This window comes from Bombus vancouverensis, chromosome 18 (assembly GCF_051014615.1).
Source record: "Bombus vancouverensis nearcticus chromosome 18, iyBomVanc1_principal, whole genome shotgun sequence".
Lineage (NCBI taxonomy): Eukaryota > Metazoa > Arthropoda > Insecta > Hymenoptera > Apidae > Bombus > Bombus vancouverensis.
Window position 1 is genome coordinate 775,746 of NC_134928.1, and position 24,548 is coordinate 800,293.

Below are 24,548 nucleotides of genomic sequence, written 5' to 3' on the forward strand. Positions count from 1 at the left end.
TGGGCGACGAACGTGTTAAAATCTACGTTAAATTATTCCATTCGTAAAATATGCAATATGTAAAATGAATTTCATTACAATTGAAGATTTTTTGATACATACAGCTTTAATCGATAATGCATTCTGTAATGTTATCAGTGCCTATGGCGTATTGCTGGTTTCCCTTTGAATCGGATCTCAAACGCGAGTGCATGTTAGGAATCTGTAAATGACTGCTTTCTGCTCCACTGTTACATTAAGCATAAGCGTTTTGAAATCGGAAATCGGAAATCGTAAATCCAATCGCATAATGTATAGTAAACTGCTTTAAATTGCCGGTTACCTGTATTACTATCGCACCGAGTCTCTAAAAATTCCAGAAGAGGTTAATGCAATTAATGGATGAACTCGATGAATATCTAGAGATTTTGCTTTATTATTTTGAAAAAATGAAAAGATGGGATTAATTAATTTACCAATGAAAATAGAAGTAGATGTACTATATATTCGTTAATTCTATTATTTAAAACGAAACTATTTGACAAATTTAATTAAAGACTGTAAAGAACCATGTGTCGCAACCATGAAGTTTAGACGTGTATTATTGTTTCAGGAGTGTTTTTGTTGAGATATGTGTAATTTTCTGTGCTGGACTGAGTTAAGTGCGTGGTAGAAATACTTATATGTATATATCAGTGTGTGGAAGTACGTGTGTGTGCGCAGCGTCTCGAAACAAATGAATGTAAACAGTCAGTCGGTTAAGGGTTGTCGAAGAGTCGGTTTACAGTCGGGTATAGTAGAAGGTGCTGAGACGCGTGCAAGTGTGTATCGATAAATATATAAAGAATCGCCCATGTAATAAATATATCATTATTTTAGTAATAACTGTCAATATAAATTTAATGTTCCTATAACATTATTTCGGCTTCAAAGATCCACAATTCTCAACAGTTTTAAGTGAGATAAAGTAAGTCATCGATAGGATTATTTATCGAACAACAAAGTAGGCTAGCTTTATTCACAGAATAGTAGATTTTATAAATTTATTCTATAACACATCATGGTTAACATATGTGGTTCATTGTGCGTTGTCGCTTTAAATTCGGCGAATCTCGAGCAATTTGGCTGTAAAAAGAAAGATTAGAAATATCAAATTGGGATTAATTTTTTATTTTTTTATTTTTTTTTATTAATCTTGGTCCGTGCCTTTCGGCTTTGGACGATTTCCAGATTACATCTCTTATATACTTATATTTAACACTTATCCTTCTTTGGCTTTTGCTTCCTTGCTGAGCTCCCTCCCTGTCGTTCCTCCCCCTCTTCTGCTACTCTTCTCTCCTCTATTATCGCTTTCAGTTCTGCCAGTCCCTCTCCAGTCTCATTTAGTGTTTCTACCATGTTCCTTGCTCCTCCTGTTATCTCACATTCCTCTAATATGTGTTTCAAGTCCTCCTCCCCTTTTTTGCATAATCTGCATGCTCTTTCTCCCTCCTCTTTCCAGTGTTCCCTTGCACTGGTTTCGTTACTACATCTAAATCTTGCTACTATACTTCTGTCCTTCCATTTCATCTTTCCTTCTAGATACATTGGTAGCCTTTCTTTTGCTATGTTTCTGTAGTGTCTGTTGTATTTAGATTCCCTTATTCTTTTCTCCCTCTCCTCTGTTTCTCTTTTCCTTCTTTCTTCTATGATCTGGTTCGCTGTCATCCTTTCTTGTCTATCTCCTGCCTCTCCTTGAGTCCTTCCCTCTCTCGCCTCCTCTAACCTCATCTTTCTTTTCCTTGCTCTTTTCCCTTCTTGGCCCTTTCCCCAATTCCTTTCTCTCTCCTTTATACATTCTTTCACTAATTCCTTCTTCGATTCCAAGGCCTTCTCCTCGTACCTTACTGTTCTTTTCAGTGCCTTTTCTCTAATTTCCTCTATCTTGCATTCCTCTCTCAGGATGTAGTTTGGCGTTGTTGTGTTTAAGCCTAGCAACCATCTCACGTATCTCCTTTTTACCCTGTCCAGTCTCTCCTCTATATTCCATCCCCACACCTCCGTTCCATACAACGCTACATTCTCTACCAGTGCTCCAAACATCCTCATTCTCCTCTTGTAATCCCTTTTAAATATCCTTTCTCCTACGCTCCATGTCTTCTTCATCGCAATTGCTGCCCTCCTTTTTCTGTCTTGGATATGCTTCTCGTCGCACCCGTTTTCTTTTCAGTATGTACCCTAGATACCTAATCTCATCCACTTCTTCTAGTTCTTGTTCCCCCATCTCCATTTCCTTTGCCTCCTCTTGTTCCTTCTCTTTTCAAACACTATTACTTTTGTCTTTTCGGTGCTCAGTTCCAGTTTCACTTCCTCTAGGAATGTCTTAAATCTCTTTATCATTTCCTTTAACTCCTCTTCTCTGTCCGCTATCAATATAATGTCATCTGCGTATGATAATGACCATACCTTCCTGTCTCCTACCACTATGCCTCCTACTTGCCCTTTCCTCATTTCCTTATTTCTTCCAGCCCTGCCACATAGATGTTAAATAATGTCGGGCTCAGCGGGCACCCTTGTCTCACTCCCCTCACCGTCCAAAACTCTTCTGTGTTGTTGTTCCTGATCCTCACTACGTTCTTTGTCTCCTCGTATATCTCCTCTATCCTTCTGATTAACTTCTCGTTCACCCCCATTCTCCTCATTATCTCTCCCAGTTTCTTCCTGTTAACCCTATCGAACGCTGACTTTAGATCCACGAAGCATGCATATAGCTTCCCTCTTTCCCCGCTCAATTGTTTATCTATTATATGGTTCAGTACGTACACTGCGTCTATCACTCCTCTTCCTTTCCTAAATCCGAATTGGCTCTCTACCACCTTGTCCTCGATTTCCACCTTCAGCCGCTCGTCTAGAATTCCTGCATAGATCTTGTACGCCTTTTCTCCAGTCTTCGGGTATCCCCTTTCCATTCCAAATTTTTCCTAACATCTCCCATAACGCCTCCTCCACTTCCTTCGGCGCATACTTCCATACCTCGTTTTCCAAGCCATCTTCCCTCGTTGCTTTTTTCTCTTTCAATTTTCTTATTTGGAGTATTACCTCTTCCTTCTCTATGTTGTCTTCTCTCTCCTCTTTTGATTCCTCCTCCTCTCTCCACCCTTCTGTTCTTTTGTCCTCTTCGTTTTCTGTCCCCTCTAACGTTTCCATAAAATGATTTTTCCACTCCTCTTCCCTTATCGCCTCGTCTACAACCTCTCTTCTTCTCCTATAGTTATTTATGTATTTCCATGCTTCTTGCTCTGTTTTGATCTTTTTGATTTTCTCCATCTCTTCCTCTTCCTGCTTCTCCTTTCTTTGTTTACACCACTGTTTGAATGCCTTCTTCTCCTCTATGAATTCTTCTCTGCTGCATTTTCCTTTCCTAAATTTTGTCATTTTCCTTCTTATCTCCTTTTTCCTTTCTTTCCACTCCTTGTCGTACCATACCTTTTCTCCTATGCTCCATTTCCTTATCCTTACTCTTTTCTTTGGTATTACCTCGTTTATCTTCTTCTTAATTTCTGCCCACATTTCCTCTACTGTTCTTCCCCTGCTTGCCCAGTCTTTGCACTCCTCTAAATATCTTCCCGCACTTTCTTTTGTCCATTCCCTTCTCTCCTTCTCTTCTCCTTTTCTTTCCTCATCTCTTTGTACCTCTGGTCCCTCTGTTTCTATTTCCAACGGCATGTGGTCTGACTCCACTCTTTTTCCTACCTTCATGTCTGTTATTTCCTCTATCGCTTCCTGGTTGCCAATCACGTAGTCTATTACTGATTTTCCCCTCTCTCCCACATAGGTTCACTCGTCTCCTTCTTTGTCTCGACCGTTAATTATCGTCCAGCCTCTTTCATCCAGCAAACTTAGCAGCATTCTTCCTTCCGTATTTGTTGTCTTGTCTTTTGATCTCCTGCTCTTTTCTTTTCCTAGTTCCTCGTTTATCAGCCCTCCCTCTTCTCCCGTTCTTGCATTCCAATCTCCTCCTATGATCATCACTTCCTCTTTCCTTCCCTCTACTCCTTCCTCCATTTCTTTCCATGTCCTTTTCGTGTCCTAGTTATACACCACCACTATTCTATATGTCTTCTCCTTGTACCTTATTTTTCTTTCTACTATGTCGTCACCAATTTCCTTATACTCTATTTCCCTCAGATTTTTGTTTACGCCTGTAATTATACCCCTTTCTGCTCTTCCCTTTTTCCATTCTCCCCTTGCTACCCTGCATTTCCAGTCGTATTCCTTGGGCAGTCTATGCTTTACCCTTTCCCATTCGCTTTCCTCTGTTCATGTTTCCGTGAGGCCGATTACGTCAAATGTCCTTAAATATTCCCATACCTCTTTGTCCTTGTTCATTATCCCTGCTATGTTCCAGAAGCACATTTTCTACCCCTTTATGTCCCCCCTTTCTTTCTTCTTATCTCAACCTCCCGCCTCTCTCCTTCTTTCTTCCTCTAGTTTCTCCTCGCTTTCGTTCCACCTGTACCATCTGTCCTCTATTTTCAGCTTCTTGTAACCTATTTCTACGTATTCCCCCTTCTCCCTTTTCGCTCTAGCTATTTTTCTTAACCTTCGCTGTATTTCTCTTTCTTTCTTCGTTAGGTCGTTATCTATGTATATTCCCTTCTCCAATTTACCTTTCTCTCTCATTACCCTCGTCTTCTCCTCCCACGATTTTAGCGTTGCGATTATTATCGTGTCCTTTCTACCTCTACCTCTAATTTCATATTTTCCTTTATGAACTCCGTCTGTCACTGTCCCGTTATCGCTTTCTTCTGTTCTCTTTTCTGTTCTGATTCTATTCTACAACTCTTTCTTCTCCCTTTTACATCTTTCCCACTCACTGTCCCATCTTTCTCTTTCTGTCTCTCTCTCCATCCTCCATCTCTCTCTCTCTCTTCGTCTCTCTCCTTTTCCCATCTTTTCCTCTCCTTCTCCCTCTCCTTCTTCTACCTTTCCCTCTCCTCTTCACGTTCCTTTTCCCATCTTTCTCTCTCCTCTTTCCTGTCCCTCCTCAACTCCTCTACTAGCTCTACCATCACCTCCAACCCCCTCTCTATTTTCCCCATCCTCCCGTCCCATGCTTCTTTGCCGCCCTCTCTCTTTACTGCCTCCTTCTCTGTCACGCTGTACCTTTCCAGCGTGTTTCTGCGATCTTCCTTCTCTCTCGCCTTGTCCGTCATCAACGGTCTGCTTCTTGTCGCCATCTATCTTCTTCTTGACCAATTAGTTTTGTACTTTCGTCCACCTAACCTATTCCTTTCCTAACTTTATGTTTCACACTTTCTCCTGTCTTTTTGTCACTTTTTTCTTAAACTTTTTCTTCCCTCTCTTCGTGCTTACACCCTTTTCTTTCCCTTCTTCTTTCCCCTTTGTCTTCCTCCTCCTTTTCTCCTTCACTTCTCACTTTTTCCATAGCGCTTGCTACCCACGTGTTACCTTCGCCCGCGTCCAAACCGGAAGTCGGATTAATTTTTAATATCGACTGTCTAATCGAACAAAATCAACTATCATAAAGAACGACATGCACGAATTTAGCAAATACTTACGAATTTTCATTTGGTATCAGAAGTACATGGAATAAAACTCATCTGAAATCTGATTAAAGTCTTACATCCTCTATTAACACGATACTTGGAGTGAGTAATTTTACCCGGATATTTACCAGGTTGCAAAGGAGTGTAGGGGGTATGCATCAACGAGGTATAGCATCCCGAACAGATGGGCACTCGAATGGTTTTCGAGTGCTACCCGAATAGGATCACCCATCTCAAAGAGAAGAGCCTCGAGTGCACGACGATTTCACTAGAATTTGCACGAGGAAGTGGAAACGGTTAAAGAAGCCGCTACAACCGTTCCAGTTCACGTTCTCCTTGTTCGATTCTGCTACAGTCATTGCAATACTATTTTGTCTTATGTTCGCGGTTCGTGGAACTTAAAGAGCGGTGCAATCGCGTAGTTTCTTTTAGCTCCCTCGGAATTGGGTAGAAAAAACGTGTGCCCCTAACCCTAATTCTAATGTAAACCCGACATGTATATGTCGGGTTATCGTTAGGTTTAGGGGCGTGTAACGAATCCTCATTCGGACTAGCCATCGATTTTGTACAATAGAGATTATATTTACTGGTATAAATATGATTTTTACAGAATTTGACAAATAACCGTTGTGTTTAGACACTCGACATGTTAAACACAATGTTCTTAAGTTCAATAACGAATCCACGGTCGGCGGAGTAACTCTTTGTTAAACGTAAAATATATTTTGAAGCACAATGTAACGTTTACTGTGACGCTCGGTATAATACTGTACGTAAAGACGGTGTGAGAAGTCTCCAAGGTGATCGCAAGAATAAATGACTGATGGAATCTTTCCTTTCATTAAGACTGCGTTTGTTCGTTGCATATTGGCCGGGGATACCAACAAAATTCCAGCCGCTGTTTTTAGACAGACCCGCGTAGAGCTGACATTCCATCTACCCGGGGTTTGATTGTTAATACAACGTGTGTCCCACAATATTGGCACTTCTCTGTTAGGTAAAAACGTTCATCCCGCGACCGTGGCCGCATCCGGCGACCAGTTGTGTCACGTCGAGCCTAAGCCCACTGTCACAAATCTCGGGCAAACATAATCGGATTGAATCGTAACAATTACTTCTAAGTTTTATTATTTAAGTACAGCTATAATAAATAGTCTAGACTAAAGTATTGGGGATCTTCCCAAAAATTCCAAAAGAAAGGCCCCGATGTACCTTCATCTCCGGCATGTGTATATAACAATGCACGGAATTTATTATAGAATATCAATCTATACAATTTCATTTTGTTTTATAAGACGAAATTTCCAATATGTATATAACTGACGTAAACCTACAAAACGAGTTTCTTAAATTGTCATTACAGAGTTAGACAAAAGAAGCTGTAAAAGGTGAACCGTGCTATTTTCTTCGCGATTCCATTCAATTGCAATTTTCTTACATTTAGTACATTAATTCTGTTACGACCGTTCGCGGAGAGACGCGGTCGCTAGGAAAACACGTCAGCGAGAGGCGTAAATTCACGCTACGATTCGGTTAATCGACGCCGCGAAATAGTCGTTCCCCTGTTTCGATTAAGATAACAGAGGTGGTTCAATGAATGTAACACTGTATGATAAGTTATATCGCCGTTTATTCTAACAACTTGTAAAGAGGACAGTTACGCTGGTGCGTATGTATAAAATGAGTGAGTGACTGATCTACGGGTGTATTCCCGGTCAAAGGCTGTTGACTGTTCGAAGGATGTAAAATCAATACTGTTCGGAGACGATGCTGTGGCGGAGGAAAGCTAAGGATGGGTGTGTCTAGCGCACGGGACCATCGGATTTGTTGGTGACGATTTTGGCTGAGAGAGTGAGGGAAGTAGGCTTCGTTGTTAATTGATTAAACGAAGGGTATTAACCGCCCTCGAGAGAAAGTGGTTAGTGGGAGGAAAGTTGCATCATACGTGAGAAAAACTAACTTTCCCTTGTCAAGCCGTAGTAGACAAAGGTCTTTAGAAATTCTTCGGAAACAGACGTTTGTTCAGTTTGAAGGACCTCGACTAGGAAATTCCTGAGATTTATGGAAGGTACTTGAGACTATTGAGGGTATGCAGTGAGTATCCGAAGACATCTGGGTGTCATCTTGCCCGCGGTATGTGGCCTGGGCTAGGTAGAGTGTTACGCGACGTAACAAATTCTTTCAACTTCTCGACAAAACTCGTTATTTCGTCCGATTTCAAAAACGTTGTTCCCCCTTAAATGATATTAGAATATTTTCGCGAGCCAGTATAGTACGTATCGGTATATAAAATAAATAAAGGATAAAAAATAAGCCACTATAGGGTGATTCTAGGGCCACCTTGAAATTCAAAATGGAATTTTTTTGCATTGCATCATATGGAACTCATTCTCTCAAAAAATGTTGTTCCATTGGCTCTTGCATTGACATTATTCACAACATGTTCACATTTCACAGTTCGGTAGAAAGTAAATAACGTGATATTTTTGAGGAAATAGAAAATTATTCGTTAGCACGTGAGATGCGCCCAAAATAGAACCTAATTTCACTGTTTTAAATTATTAAAAAATTATTTAAACGAATGACGTCGAAGAGGCCACTAATTGGTGTTAGTTTCTTTTTTCATAGGGAAACACGATGGAATATATTATTACGAAGGTAAACTATGATTCTTTTAAAAATAAAATCACATTTCTTTGTACGCTAGTCAAGGCATCTCGTTATTCCATATAGGAAAGTATTTATTTGCTTATGTCAAAACACCATCTCAGGAGATATTTATCAAATCATCATTGAAATCATAATTTGTTAAAATATATCCTGAAATAATTGTTTCTTGGCATGAGCAGGCTAATGCTTTCCTATATGAAATGACAAAATATATCGACCACGCGCGGAAAAATGTGATTCTATTTAAAAAAAAACATAGTGGTCCTTCGTATGTTCACCAGCGAAAAGCTAACAGCATCTTCGTGATTCTTGGACTATTTCTTGAAAGGTTTTTTTCATGCAGTAAATAGTTCTATAATAATGTGAAACCATGGAATTAGTTGTTTCATTTTGTTTATGGTGGGTTATTCAAAAAGGTAGATTAAGACACAGTTTCCCTTTCCCTCGTTAATATGAGATTATTTATTTCCTACCCGACTGTGAAATGTAAACATACTGTGAACAATGTCAATGCAGGATTCAATGGAACTTTAATATCATTTTTTAAGAGAACAGTTGAATCACGACCTATGATTCTTTGAGATCTTTGTTCCTCGTGATCAGTTCTATATGGTGCAATACGAAAAGATTTTGGCTTTAAATTTCAAGATCAATTTTCACCATCATCATTCACGACATATATCTTTTATATGTCCAGCAGATAGACAGACAGTATTTTAAACATTTAATAAAATAATTCATTATCCTTACATCATCTATCTTTTCCAATGTCACTTTAAGGTCATGATGTCAGAAGTCACATTGAAATGTTCACTACGTCAATTATATCATTGCATTGTCGAAGACAGACGCTAATATGGATAAAATCAATGACGTTAAGATTCGCTTTTAAAACGATCTCAGTTCCAGTCCGAGTGCCGCAAAATGCAGACGTGTGTCTAGTTCCCTGTGAAGTTCACAAAACAACACGTCGCCCATCCGTCGAAAGTGAATCGAAACAAACATAATCCAAGTGTTTCCTACCTTATTAGTGAAAAATTCCAACGCTCCTAAACTCTACCCGAATCATAGTCTCATAGCCTCTCGACTAGTTATTCAACTTGAATTAACTGGCTCGATGATGGCGCAAGAATCGCGACCAGGCTCTCTTGAGCAAAACCATAATTGCACCGCGCTACCTCTTCCGTGGCAAAAGAGCAATATATCCCACCATATTGACACCAAAAACATTAAAAAGCGTAAACTAGAATCAGTTAAAACAAACGCAAACGCTAACCAGAACGAACAGTCAAGAAGCTGTGTAACCACATACAATTAGGATGTTGAGGGGCTAGGTGTAGGTTATGATGTAGAAAAGTGTCCTAAGGTCGGGGGTCCATATCCTATCTCTGATGTGGACTGAGGTGCATCACAGCCTTGGTGTATGCTATGATGATAAGGTGGTGATGTGTCCAGAAGTGTCCGAAGGTCGGGGGTACATATCCTATTTCTGATGTGGACTGAGGTGCGTCACAGCCTTGGTGTATGCTATGATGATAAGGTGGTGATGTGTCCAAAAGTGTCCGAAGGTCGGGGGTCGATGTATTATCACTGATGTAGGTTGAGATGTGATTGATGTCATATACCCCCCTCTTTAGATTGATTTTGGTCCTCCAAAATCTTAGTGTTTCCTCAGTATGGAGCGATGGAATTGGACTCTGACTGGCTCGACTTGTACTTGTTCTTCTTCCTCGTGGTATATGCTTTTGCTATTTCAACCTGTGAAGGTTGTTGGCTGGTTAAATTTCGACTACGATTAATAGGGATAATTTGCTAAGTTTGACGAAATGCCGCAGTATCACGTGTTGAATCTTTTGTAGACTTTCTAACAGCCTGTGATATAGAATGAGTTAGTGGTCTTTGAGTAATGGTTTTATACTATCTTGTTGTTTCTTTATAGTTTGATTGTTATCCAGTTGTTCCTTTGATACTTGCATTTCTTTATTTTGTTTAGCAACTTCTAAAGCCTTTTCAGCATCTACAACTGGTTCTTTTTCCATGCATGTAATTTCTTCTTCGACCAGTACAACTGTGCTTTCCTCTATAGTTCGTGTTTTTGTGTCATTTAGTAAACTTTTCAATTCAATTTCCACAGTATCTGGAGCTTTGGATACCGACTGACTATCATCTTCTGCATTTTCAACACCCCAATCATCAAAGATATCCTGAATTGCACTTCTTTTGTTAGTTATGCACACTTTATCTGCTTCACTTATATATTTATTCCTTCCTTCTGTATTAGCAACATGTATAAGTACGACAATTTTATTATGAATAATTTTCTTTTCTACATTAATTTTACGTGAACTATCAAAAGATCAATTTTGCCATTTCCATTTGTTGTTTCTTGTTATTCTTTTCTTTAATATCAATGTCATCTGCAGTTTCTAGATCACTAATTACTCCTGAGGTAATAGGAGTTGTAGAATCGTTTCTTGTCTTTGTACGATTTAATACGTCATAATTGTCTTTCTGGCTACAATTTTCAGAAACTTCTTGAGCCACAATTTCTGTTGACATTACTTCTATAATTGTTCCATCACATTCTCGTGCATAATCTATCAAATTAAATTCATCATTTGCAATTTCAGCGTTCTTCGTTCCTTTTTGTTCTGCAGAAACATTTTTTTCTTCATTGAAATTTACAACAGCATCCTTTTCATGTACAGTTAAAACAATATTTTCTTCTGTACTTTCATTCATATCATTAATATAATAGTTTCTACAGTCAGCACCATTACTTCTGAACTACTATCAACCAGTTTAGACAAATCTGTGTCTGTATCCGTGACATGCAATGTTTGGGCTTTATCATCAAAAGTTTCACCAAGTGTTTTAATTAATGCTTGACACTGAGCATTAGTAACACTAACTGTATCTATATTTAACACTGTACAAACGTTGTGTTTGTCGATGTTTTGTTCACCCTCATTTGTATTAAATATCTCAACATCGTTCGTACTTTCTTTATCTAAAGATGTGTGACCTGCATATCTTGAATGATCTCCAATCTCAGTTGTATTCTCTGCTTGCTCTTCTTGAAAATTCTCATCTTTTTTTTTTTACATTGATCATCAATTTGTGGGTCCTTATTTATCATTTCTTGTTCTACTTCATTAATCGTAGCGTTCTTTATGCTCTCTGTCTCGCTTCTTTCCTTACTTTAAAAATTTTTTTTTTTTGTTTTTATTTAAATCTGTTACATCACATTTATTTACTACTAAACCATCTTGAATTGTATTATCTGTACATTCCTGTGACTTATTTTTTTTTCTTTTTTTTGATTTTCTGGAATATCATGCACATTCTTTATAATATCAGTCGTTGATTCTGATATTAATGAAGAAGGTACATCTACTTTTATCGATGATTCTACTTTATTAATGTCACTGTGCACTTTATCTAGTTGTTCCATAGTAAAACATCAAGATTGTTACAATTACTTAAGAAGTCATGGATTGTTATTTAAATATTTACTGCACTTTTCCATCAATGTAACCCTTTATGGCAGTTTGACATTCTACAGAACACCAATGCTGTATCAGTTTATATTTTTCTTCATCATGAAGTTTTATTATATCACCTAATTCTCTCTGATGTTTTTTTTTCTTTTTTTTCAATTTTCAAATAAGAGTGTGTTTTCTATGTGAATCTTTTAATTCTTGGTTCGCCTCGAGTAAGCGATTATTAACATCTTTGGAAAGTTTTTGGACGTTTTCCAGTTCTTTTCTAAGAAAATTATTTTGTTCGTTCATATCTTTTACTTTACCTTCAATTTCTACCCTACGCAATATTTCAAATTTATTTTCATTGACAAGGATCATTTTTCTTATTTTTCAAAATCCAGTTTCAATTTATTAGTTTCTTCTTCATATTTATATCCAAAATCACCCACTTTTTCATATTCACCCTTTAGTTCGTCTAGTTCACATTGAAGGGCAGATTATTTGTCCTTGTGGTTCAAGAACTACATTTTATCTCTTTTGCATCTTTAGCTCCAGCTTCACGTTCCTCCATTGAATTACTAACACATGAATTAAGTTTGGCCTTTTTTTTGTTCCAGCAAGTCAACTTCATATTTGTGACTTATGTTATTTCTTCTAATTTTATTGTTAGTTCTTCAATTTGTATTCCAAAAGATTGAACTCTTTTTACGTGCGTGTGTGTGTTTTTTTTTTTTGTAACTCGTCGAGTTGCAATTCTAATTTTTGCACTTCCTCCTTCATGTCCTCTATGTGCTTCTCGAGCTCTTGTGTCGTCCTGTCTTTGTCGGAACATTCTACTTGAAGATCAGCGAGTTGATGCTCGGGATCGTAATTCAATTTTTGGTCGTTAGCAGTAATAAGCTCACGTGACTTCACTTTTGAACTTGATCTTGTTTGGTCTTAATTGTGTTTTCGTGGTGCTTGTGATGTTCTAAAAGTATTCGTCACATTGCTTGCATTTTTAGTGCACATTGATACACTGCACTCTGCACAGGCAATGCTTTTGTTGTCATTAAATCTCTCTAACTTTTCAGTAACAAAACCTTTTATTTTATTATTTAATTTTGGATCATGCGCCCCTGGTGGAGATACATTATGTGTTCTCTTTACCTTTATTATGCACACGTTTTCCTTTTGCTCTCAATTTTTCGATCATCTTGTGCTGTTCTATATATTGTGTTCTTATGTTCTTCGCATATAAATCCTGTCGATTGATTTTATCTTTCAGTTGAGGTACATGTTTAATTCTTTACCTGTGATTATGATGAACAACCTCAGTGTATTTCCTTTCTCTTTTTTTTTTTTATGGATTTCTTGATAATCTTTTAGAAGTTGCTCATTATATTTGGAAAGCTTTCTCACTTCGTCTTCAGCTGTTTCCTAACGGGATTTTTCTTCTTCAAGTTTTTCTGTAACCATTTTTTCTAAACTTCTCCATTTATTCTGTTCTTCTTCGAGTAATTCATTACGTTTCGGTATCTGGCTATCTTTTCCTTTAAAACATTTAATTTTATCAGAGAGTTCTCCTATTTTCAAACTTGCTTCATTTAAGGTAACTTTATGAATTTCCGATTGATGTGTGGCGGCACTTGACAGTAAACTTCCCAACAGTTTACGTCGCGTGACGCACGACACAAAGACCCTATACCTGCGGACAAGATGATTGCCAGATGTCGATACATTCGTACCGAATATTTCCAGCTAGCCTAAGGACCGCTATAAATCTTAGGATTTATTTTAGCTAAGGTCCTCCAAAGAGACAAACAGTCTTTGTTTATCAGTCTCGAAGTCGACCACCTACCACGGGGACACACGAGAAATCTGCTATCTCTCACGTACGATGCTTCCCGCTAGCAACACCCTCTCAAGGACAGCTAGCATCCTTTTCCAGCGACCAACACTAACTAGCTAATAAACATTAACGTACATTTCCCTCACTTTCCGAACCAAAGCTTTTCTCAACGAATCCGATGCCTTCGCATCCTTAGACACATCCCAACGAGACTTCCTCCGCAGCAGCATCGCGACAAAAGGTCATTCTATTACCGCGAGTCAACATATCACGATCGTTATACTTACACGGTTCGAGCCGAATAATTATCTAAGCTCTCGACATCTCGTGCAATCATTGTCCGCACTCGCATCTCGAATCGTAGCTATCCAAGCTCTATCTTATAACCGCGCATTCGCGAATCGAATATAATCGCGAATCCTGCGTCAAGTGTACTCATTGACATTGGAGTGAATAAACATTTATCGTTCAATAAATCTGAGTTTTCCTTCCGACCCTATCACGACATACCACCCCAGATGCTTTAACATTTGATGTAAGTCTTCCATTGCTGTTTCACGTTCTTTCAACTGTTCCTTAAATTCGTTGTTTAGCATATCCACTCGAGAAATTTCGAGTTCTTGAGCATCGTTTCTTCTTTTAGAACTTTGGCTTATTTTCTCTCGCCTGCTGCTACATGTTGCTGTCATTTTATCAACTTCTTTCTTCTTTTTTTTTCTTTTTTTTTCTTGAACTTAAAATCTTGATTTAAGGTTTGTGTTTCACTATATGATTTATTATTATTATTAACTAGTTCAACATTATTTTCAGTAGATTTTTTTCGCGTGATTTTTATACTTATTTAAATAGTTTAACATGAGCAAATGCATCGTACGTCAGATATACCATTTTTAATAAATTGTCGCCTTTACAACTCGAGTTACCTCTGAACGAGTCGCATGATTGATCAATAAGCCATGAGTAATTATGCAAATTCAGTTTTTTTATCTATCTATCTGAATATTATAACAAAGACTTTACATTGCATATTTTATTATAATTGTAAGTTTTTCATAAACGCTTCAAAATCCACAGTCTATTGATCAACTCCTCTATCCTTTCTCTTTCTCCTCACTAAAATAGATAAATTCCTAATGTAGTTTGTGGATAATTTTTTTTTTCTAAAGCAAATCACATTTATCATCTGATATATTTTTTGAAATAATTTCTGTCTGTACATTTTCTTCTTTTCCCCTACTTCTTTTTCTCCTTCTAATGAATTCCTTTTAGTTTTTATTAGGTAGTTCTTGTGAATCTTTAAAGCGCTTCGCAAAATTTTATTTGTGTCTGACTGTCTTGTTTGATTATAAACAATTTCTTCAAATTTTTGCTAAGTAGCAGGCTTTGCAGCAGCATTATAACGACTGCTCCGTTTACTACTATCTAACATAGATGGAGATGGATTCTTGTCATCTTTATTCTCTAAAGACTTCTCTAAATTTCTCGACATAAGATCTGCTGAAGTTTTTGATTCTGTAGTGTCACACGCATTTTTCGCTGTCATCATTTGGTCCTCTTCTATAAGCAAATGTTCATTATTGTAAGCATTATCTCTTGCTTTTTGTATGGATTCTAGTGATATATTTTGTTCAACGTTGCCTATAGATTTTGTATCATTTTCAGCAGTTGATTTACTAACTGCTTCTAATTCCTTCGTTTCAATTTGGTTTTCTTTATTTGTATTGCCGTCCAAAATATTTCTCATTGAAATATTATCCTCCTTGTTATGATCTTTTTCTGCTTCTCCTAAACTTTTACTTTTTTTGTCAAACCATTCTTGTAAATTTTGAGTATCTTGTGACGAAGATGGTGACAAATCATTATACAACACTGCAATATCTTCTTTCCTTCGTTTCACAGACTCTTTCTGGTATTCTGTCGAGCTATTGACATCAAACATTAAGTCTGTTTTAATGAAAATGTAATCCTGTGAAGCGGTGTCAATTGATACCTCCCTTTCATAAGAATTTTCTACATTAGACTGCAATTCTTTTGAAAATTCTTTCAAAACCATTTCTTCATTTCCTACAGTAACGTCTGTTTTCTCCAAGCTTTTGTTCAAATTATTAGAAACTAAACTACCCTGATAACTCCGACTAGTCGCTTCTTTAATAGTCTCCTTTAACAGTTTTCTTAACTTGATTTCGTTCTGCTTCTGCATAGCGTCTAGTATGGCCCGAATATTTGGATCCAGACCAGTAGCCATAGGGCTAACAGAAGATGTGTCTTCTGATTTTTTGCTCATAGTGGTTATTGTACTGTTGTTGGAGTCTGTACTAGCGAAGCTATTGCGACGAGTACGATAATATTTAAAAGAATCCAGTTCTTTACCTGAATATTCTTCTTTTCGTGACCAGTTTCAGTTTTGGTGATGACCGTAGTCCGCTTTCCGTAGAAGTCGTTTTCACGCACAGTGAGCTGATCTGCAGAGGTCCGCTGATCCCTCAATCTTCAATGATGTACGTATGCCGAAATGCGTAATTTCGTTTTCTTGAAGTTGATGGATCCTGGCAGGATCGCCAAAATGTCATGTAAAGTTGGTACTTGGGTGGTAGTAAGAAGGCTGAGTCGTAACCCAACTACTTATTTTCCTTTATAAAACTTTATTATAAATGTTAACACTTACTAGAATAACACCGCACCGGAGAATAGGGGTTGTATGAGTACAGCAACTAGAAGAGGAACAAGAACTGCCCGAGCTGAGTGAAGTCTCGGTTTATATACGTTTTGCTTTTAAGATGTTGAGGGGCTAGGTGTAGGTTATGATGTAGAAAAGTGTCCGAAGGTCGGGGGTCCATATCCTATCTCTGATGTGGACTGAGGTGCATCACAGCCTTGGTGTATGCTATGATGATAAGGTGGTGATGTGTCCAAAAGTGTCCGAAGATCGGGGATCGATGTATTATCACTGATGTAGGTTGAGATGTGATTGATGTCACAATGGACATGGCGCGTTGCTTGTTAGCGGAAGCGAAAGTACATAAAAGGTACTGGCCGGAAATAGTTTGTACAGCGGTATACTTGAAAAATCGAATATTAGCGAATACTATAGAGAGAAAGACACCTTTTGAAATATTCTTCGGGAGAAAACCAAGTGTTAAAAATCTACATCTATATGGAAGTAAAGTTTTTGTAAGAAGGCCATAACAAAAAAGAGTTTCCAATTGGGACTAGAAGGCAGATATGGGAATTCTATTAGGATATAGTGAAGTAGGATACAGAGTCTTATTAGGTGGGAAAATAACAATAGCTAGACATTTAGAGGTCATAGAACAGACACTAAATGTATCGGTTTTGAGGAAAATTCATTAGAGGCAGATAGAAATGATAGCGAAGATAACTATTCATTGGATGGTATGGATAAGGAAGAGTTAGAAGGTAGGGAAGATGAAAATGATAGTAGTACTGAAAGCTCAAACACTACTAGGAGATCTACACGTATTAAGAAAACTCCAGTAAGATATCCAGAAAAGGAAAATATTTGCGAGATTCATGCAAATTATTGTAAAGTAGATATCCCTCGTACATTTGAGGAGGCGATTTGTTGCGAAAATAATGAAGTTTGGAAACAGGCCATGGATAAGGAAATAGAATGTCTCTATAAGAATAAAACTTGGAAATTGGTAGAAAGGGTAAAAGGCAAAGAAGTATTAGATGTAAAATGGGTTTACACGAAAAAATCAGAGGACAGGTATAAGGCTAGATTAGTGGTAAGGGGATTTCAACAAAGAAACGTAGCCGATGACATATATTCTCCAGTGGCGAGTAATCAGACCTTTAAGATATTGCTATCATATTGTTGTCAAAATGAATTAATAATTGAGCAAATGGATGTAGAAACTGCCTTTTTAAATGGTGAAGTAACCTCGGAGGTATATGTAAATCAACCAAAGGGATATGCGGACGGAACGAATAGAGTTTGTAAATTATCGAAAGCGCTTTATGGGTTAAAAGAAAGTCCGAGGGACTGGTATGAGTGTTTTGATAAGTATGTGACGAGATTAGGTTTTAAGAAGAACAATATAGAGCTGTGCCTATATACTTATGGAGAGGGAGAAAATGTTGTTTATTTGTTAATATACGTAGACGATTTGTTGATTTGTAGTAAAAACAAAGGGAAGATACAAAGTGTAAAAAAATTATTAACTGATAAATTTGAAATGAAAGATTTAGGTGAAGTAAAAGAATATCTTGGAATAAATATAGAGTATGATTATTTAAAAAATGAATGAGATTAAGCCAAAAGAAATACATAGAATCATTAGCAAACAAATATAAATTACACAATAGCAAATTGTACTGTACACCTGTGGAGACCAACTTAAAAATTGAAAAAGCTGAGATAAATAGAGAGGACATTGGATACAAGAATTTAATTGGCGCATTGCTGTATATTAGTGTAAATACCAGACCCGATATAAGTTATAGTGTGAATTATCTGAGTAGATTTCAAGATTGTTGTAACGAGACACATTTTATATATGCCTTGCGAATATTGAAATATTTGTACCGGACTAGAGATTTAGGGCTACATTATAAAAGAAATGAAAAGTGCGAAACGATAGATTGTTATGTGGACGCTGATTGGGCAGGGGATCATATAGATAGGAAATCGACTTCTGGGTATGTAATTAGATTGTATGGAAATGTAATTGGATGGAAATCTAAAAAACAAAGGTGTATGACAAAAGCCTCGACGTATGCAGAGTATCAGAGAACTAATGAAAATCTTCGATGTAAATGTAGACGATAACCCTGTAAAAATCTATGAGGATAACTCTGGAATAATGAGTATAGCAAAATACGGAACTTTTACAAAAAATTCTAAACACATTGAATTCATTACCACTACGTTCACGAGTACGTAAAGGAAAATAAAATAAACATAATAAAAGTAAGTACAGAAGAAAACACTGCGCATATTTTTACGAAGGTACTGTGTAGAGAGAAATTTGAAAGGTTTAGGTCATGGATGAATGTAAAATAAGAGAAATGTAAATAAAGCGATAAATGATAAATATTTTGTTAATTTGACAAGTATGTAAATAAAATTAAGTGTACAGTATAAATGTAAGGAGGCGTGTTAGGGAAGTGATACATTTACACTGTACATGAGAGTGTGTGTGTAAGGGTCAGAGGGCGTCCAGGTCTTAGTGGAGACAAAAGACTGTTGCCAGATGTTAGAAGAATCTAGGATAGTCGGTTGGCGACAAGCGTGCGTGCAAGACGTTCTTCAGAGTGTAATATAGATGTATAACTGTTGTGTGGGAAATATAGTCAATTATTTGTATTCCCAAATCCTCGAATTTCCTTAACAATTACCTGAAAATAAACGGTTGTAACTTCTACCATACCCAACATCCCAGTGGAAAGGCCCACAGCGGCACCGGAATCATTATCAAAGCTAGCATTAAGCATGGCGAGCTTCCATCATTCCAGAAAGACTATCTCCAAGCTACAAACGTAGCGATAGAAGATTGCCATGGCACAATCACCACCTCAGCAGTACACTGCCCTCCCAGACACTCCATCGCCAAAGAAGACTTTGATAACTTCCTTGACGCTCTGGGCAATAGATTCATAACTGGAGGAAACTATAACGCTAAACATACCCAAAGGGGCAGCAGACTGGTCACAGTAGGAGGCAAAAATCTTGTTGAGATATGTGTAATTTTCTGTGCTGGACTGAGTTAAGTGCGTAGCAGAAATACTTATATGTATATATCAGTGTGTGTGGAAGTATGTGTGTGTGCGCAGCGTCTCGAAACAAAGGAATGTAAACAGTCAGTCGGTTAAGAGTCGTCGATGAAGAGTCGGGTGTAGAAGGTGCTGAGACGCGTGCAAGTGTATATCGATAAATATATAAAGAATCGTCCATGTAATAAATATATCATTATTTTAGTAATAACTGTCAATATAAATTTAATGTTCCTATAACATTATTTCGGCTTCAAAGATCCACAATTTTCAACAAATCTCTTAAACAGCATAATCACCAACAATCTCAACTACCTCACCACATACGAACCCACGCACTGGTCCACAGACACTAACAAAATACCCGACCTACTTGACTTCTTCATAACTAAAAATATCTCGCTAAGATACGTCCAAATCAACTCCTCGGCTGATCTCTCCTCTGATCATTCTCCCGTGATAGCAACAGTCAGTTCAACAATTATAGAGAATACACTTAATTGCTTTATTCATAACCAACTCACCAACTGGCACCTCTTTAGAGAAGTCTTTAATCACTCAACTTCAGCAATAATTTCATTAAAAATTAATGAAGATATCGAAGCAGCCACGAAATACTTAAACACGAACATAATAAACGCTATCTGCTCCTCCACACCCACTAAGACTTCTATCAGCAAACGTGAATATACCCGTTACATATTTAAAGAAATAACAGAAAAACGTAGATTAAGAAGAGTATGGCAGACCCACAGAACACCGCATGACAAACGTAAACTAAACAACGCAACTAGGAAGCTAACCAAAATCATTAAAAACTATAAAAATGACTGTTTTCAAAAATATCTCTCCAATCTGTCTCCCACAGCTGACTCCCTCTACTCACTATGGAGGGCTTCCAGAATATTCACCCGTCCCCCGCAAATAATCCTTCCAATCCACTATCCGCAAGTTGGATGGGCGCGTAGCCCTACAAAAAAGCCAACCTGATTGCTAATCACATATCTAACGTAATTAAACCTCATTCCTCCAATATTACCCCGGAAATAACGGAATACCTGCACTCTTCCTTCCAAATGTCTCCTCCTATTGAACCTTTCACTTCTGTAGAAGTTACAGAATTAATCCGTCGCCTAAATCCCAGGAAAGCATCGGGACATGACCAAATATGTAATAAAGCAATCAAGGAACTTCCCATAAAAGGGATTGCACTCATCACATCAATTTTTAATACAATTCTTCGCCTTGAATATTATCCTAAGTCCTGGAAAGTATCACTGATTACTCTCATCCCTAAACCCGAAAAACCAATACTCGAAACTAGCTCCTATCGCCCAATTAGTCTTCTACCTACTTTGTCAAAACTATTCGAGAAGATGCTAACGAATCGACTCCTTCCACTCATAGAGGATTTGAAAACACTCCCAGATCATCAATTCGATTTTCAGAAGCAACATTCTACGATAGAGCAAATTCATCGTATAACTCACATTAGCAGCCAAACCCTTGAAAAGAAAAAATATTGCTCAGCGGTATTCCTAGACATTCAACAGGCATTCGACAAAATATGGCATGAAGGGCTACTATACAAACTTCTACTACTACACAAAATCCTACCACACACCTACTACTGCATCCTAAAGTCCTACCTAACCAATAGATAATTCATGGTTAAATGCTTAGACGCCACTTCCACAACATTCCCAATAGAATCTGGCATACCCCAAGGCAGTGTCCTCGGATCCCTGCTGTTCTCCATCCACACTGCCGATTTATCTATATCAACAGAGATAACAATAGCAACATTTGCTGACGACACAGCGCTATTCGCTTCCCACGCAGAGCCGATAATAATATGGAAAAAATCCACACATGTAACCTTCACGCTCCGAAAACAAACCCGCCCCCAGATCACCATCAACAATACAACAATTCCTAGCAAGGACACAGTCAGATACCTGGGTATGACCCCGGACAGGAGATTACCCTGGGAAGACCACATCGCAGACAAAACGAAGCAAGTAAAGGACAAACTCAAAAAATTCTATTGGCTGGCTGCTCGACGAATCAAACTAAACACACAGAATAAAATTACTCTCTATAAGATTGTAATAAAACCTCTCTGGACCTAAGGAATCCAACTATGGGGAACAGCAAGTAATTCCAACATTGAAATACTTCAACGCTTCCAATCGAAAACGCTGTTACGTCGGACGACCCTCTAGCTAGACCAGGCCATACACCGCGGGCCAGACGGGAACTAGATGTCCGCTCATCCTTACTGCGTACCCTCAATAGTTTCAAGGACCCATCATAAATCCCAGTAATTTGCTAGCTAAGGTTCTTCAGACCGAACAAATACCTTTTTTCTCAATCGCCTTTTAAAGAGTATTGTCTACTACGGCTTAACACGAGAAAGTTAGTTTTTCTCACGTACGATACTTCTCACTAGCCGCTTTCTATCGAGGGCGGCTAAGACCCTTCCTAGTTCACCAACCTTCGTTTATCCAATCAGAAGCAATGCATACTGCCCTCACTTTCCTGACCAAACATGTCATGAACAAATCCGATGGTCCCGTGCTCAGGACACACCCATCGCTAGCTTTCCTCCGACACAGCATCGACACTGTACCTTACTTCTTCTGCACCGCTAGGAAAGTCAACTACTTCTTCTACATCACTAGAAAAGTCAACTACTTCTTCTATACCGCTGGAAAAGTCAACTACTTCTTCTACACCGCTAGAAAGGTCAACTTTAAGACTAAGTATACACTGCGAAAAGTCTACTTTACTTATTATACAACGCTAGAGGAGTCTAACTCACATCAACTATCTAAGTCGGTTCTCGGGATTACCGAATATTCACTTCCTCTTAAGTATCCTCTAGTGCTACGTCCACTAACATACTAAATTCAACTATAAGAGTCTTGCTCTATGTTGCATATCTATCTTATCTTCGTGCGACAAGTTGTCATCTACGATTTATACCTACTCAACAGTGTAACTTAAGTGTTGGAAATAAAAACCTTAGAACCCTGCGAATCACAGTGTTATACTAACTGAATCACCCCTATTATCTTAACGGAAATCAGGGGATCGATCAACTCATGGTGTCGATTATTATAATCGTAACGGGAATTTACGACTTCCGTTGACGTCTCTCCTCGCGATTGCGTCTCCCGGCGATTGGTCGAAAATACAAACGCTAAGATCCATTATAAATGCACCCTGGTATGTCGCCAACGAACTAATACATCGCGACCTCAAGATACCAACAGTCAAAGAGAAAATAACAAAATATAGCGATAGATATAGCAAAAGAGTCAACAAATATCGAAACCCCTTAATTACTGGACTACTTGATACGTCGGGCCAGATCCGCAGGCTGAAGAGACACTACCCGCTAGACCTAAATTCAATTAGCTATCTAAATTAAGTAATATTTACTTATTTATAATACTTACTTATAAATTATACTTATCTATAATAAGTATTAACTTATTATAAATATGTGGCGGCACGGGCCACGGAACTTTTCAACGGCTCCGGATGCAAAGCGCGACGCCGCCAAAGCGCAACACCGACGTGCCCAATGTACCATCGATATCTTCACACTCTTTCTGCCGAATTCTCGGAAGAGCATACTCGTGCCAGCACTGGCGGCACATCTAATGAATGCACGCTAGTGGGGGATATCGCTGGGCTACGAAGGGAAGAATCTGCGCGATCCGAAACAAAAGGGCAGGCAGTCTGTCTTGCGCCATTAAATGTGTAACTCCCCGGTACTATTTGCATAGCAACGCGTCGAATGATCTCTCGGTGTCTATCGTTATTTGTTTGTTGTTACCAGTTGTCTGTTAAGTGTAATTGTTAATTGTTAATTGTTAACTCTGATTGTTGATTAGTTCTAAATAAACTATTGTTCGTTAAAAACACCAAGAGTAGTTCCTTACGCACCTATCACCATACCACCTCAAATATTTAGCCATGTCACTGCACCACGCCAGAAAAAATTACTGAAAATTCTCAATGCGAGAATTGATTGTAAATTTTAATAAATAAATAAAAATCTGGCTGCCATCTTGTGCGCGGTATGTGGCCTGGTTTAGGTAGAGTGTCGTCCGACGCAACATACCCTTTTGATAATTGGAACGGAATATCATGGTGGCCAGTTTCGATATATTGTTGATTTCCTTGGATTGCTTGGGCATAAGACATTGAAGTAGTAGAGAATTTTTGAGGACTGGGTACTTGATTGGTTATCTCTTTTGCTCTGGGTTTAGGGTACTTATTTGTGTACAGGGTTTTATGGGCAGCGCAACCTTTATAGTTCGCAGGGTGGTCTCCTTCACAGAGGATGCACTTCGCAGGGCTTCCGACCTATTGATTAGGTCGATTCCTGGTGCTTTATTATTTTTTGTTTTCTCGATTATGTTTCTGATTTCTTGTGCTGTTGTTTTAGGTATCGTGTAGTGTTTGTCAGTTGAGGTACTAGTGGGTTGCACATCCTCGTCCGTATGGCATTTGGGATTGCTGTTGTTGATATTATGTGGTGTAAATGTGTTGTAAAGGTGGTTGGAAAATTCTTCAGCTTGCTGTTCGTTGCTTCTTGCCCATGTGTTGTCTGCTTTTCTGATTGCTGGGACTAGTTTCATTGGTTTCTTTATTTTTTTCGTGGCTTTTCATAGGGAGTAGTTGGAGTTCTCATGTGCAGAGAGTGACTCTATGAATTTTGTGAATTCGTTATTCTTGTGCTCTTTTATTTTGTTTTTTTATTTCCTTTGCAAGTTTGTTCAGGTATTTTTTGTTTTCTCGTGTTCTATGTTTTTACCATTTTGCTTTCGCTTTTCTTTTTTCTCTAATTTCTTCGAGGATGTCTGGCGGAATTATTTTTGCTTGTCTGTTGGTTGATTCAGGTATAGTGGTTGTCCATGCTGCTTCTTGGATAGTTTCTGGCAATGCTGTTACTGCTTGTTCGATGTGTTCGGGTGTTTTCAATGGGATGCTGCAGTTGAGGTTGTTGTTTCTAATGTATCTTTCCAGGGTTCTACCTCGAGTTGTGGTAATTCTTGATCCCCATAGCGTGTGCTTTGCATTGTAATCTCCCGCTACGATATACTTGTCGCCTAAGTGTCGAAAGTACTCTTCCCACATTTGTGTTGTCATTTTGTGTCGCGGTGGTACGTATACTGGTGACAACTGGAAGTGTAGTGGACAACTAGTTTGTACAGTAACGCTGGTTGCTTGGGTATATTCCTTCCTTACTTGGCTGTGTAAGTGATGTTTGATATCGTTTCT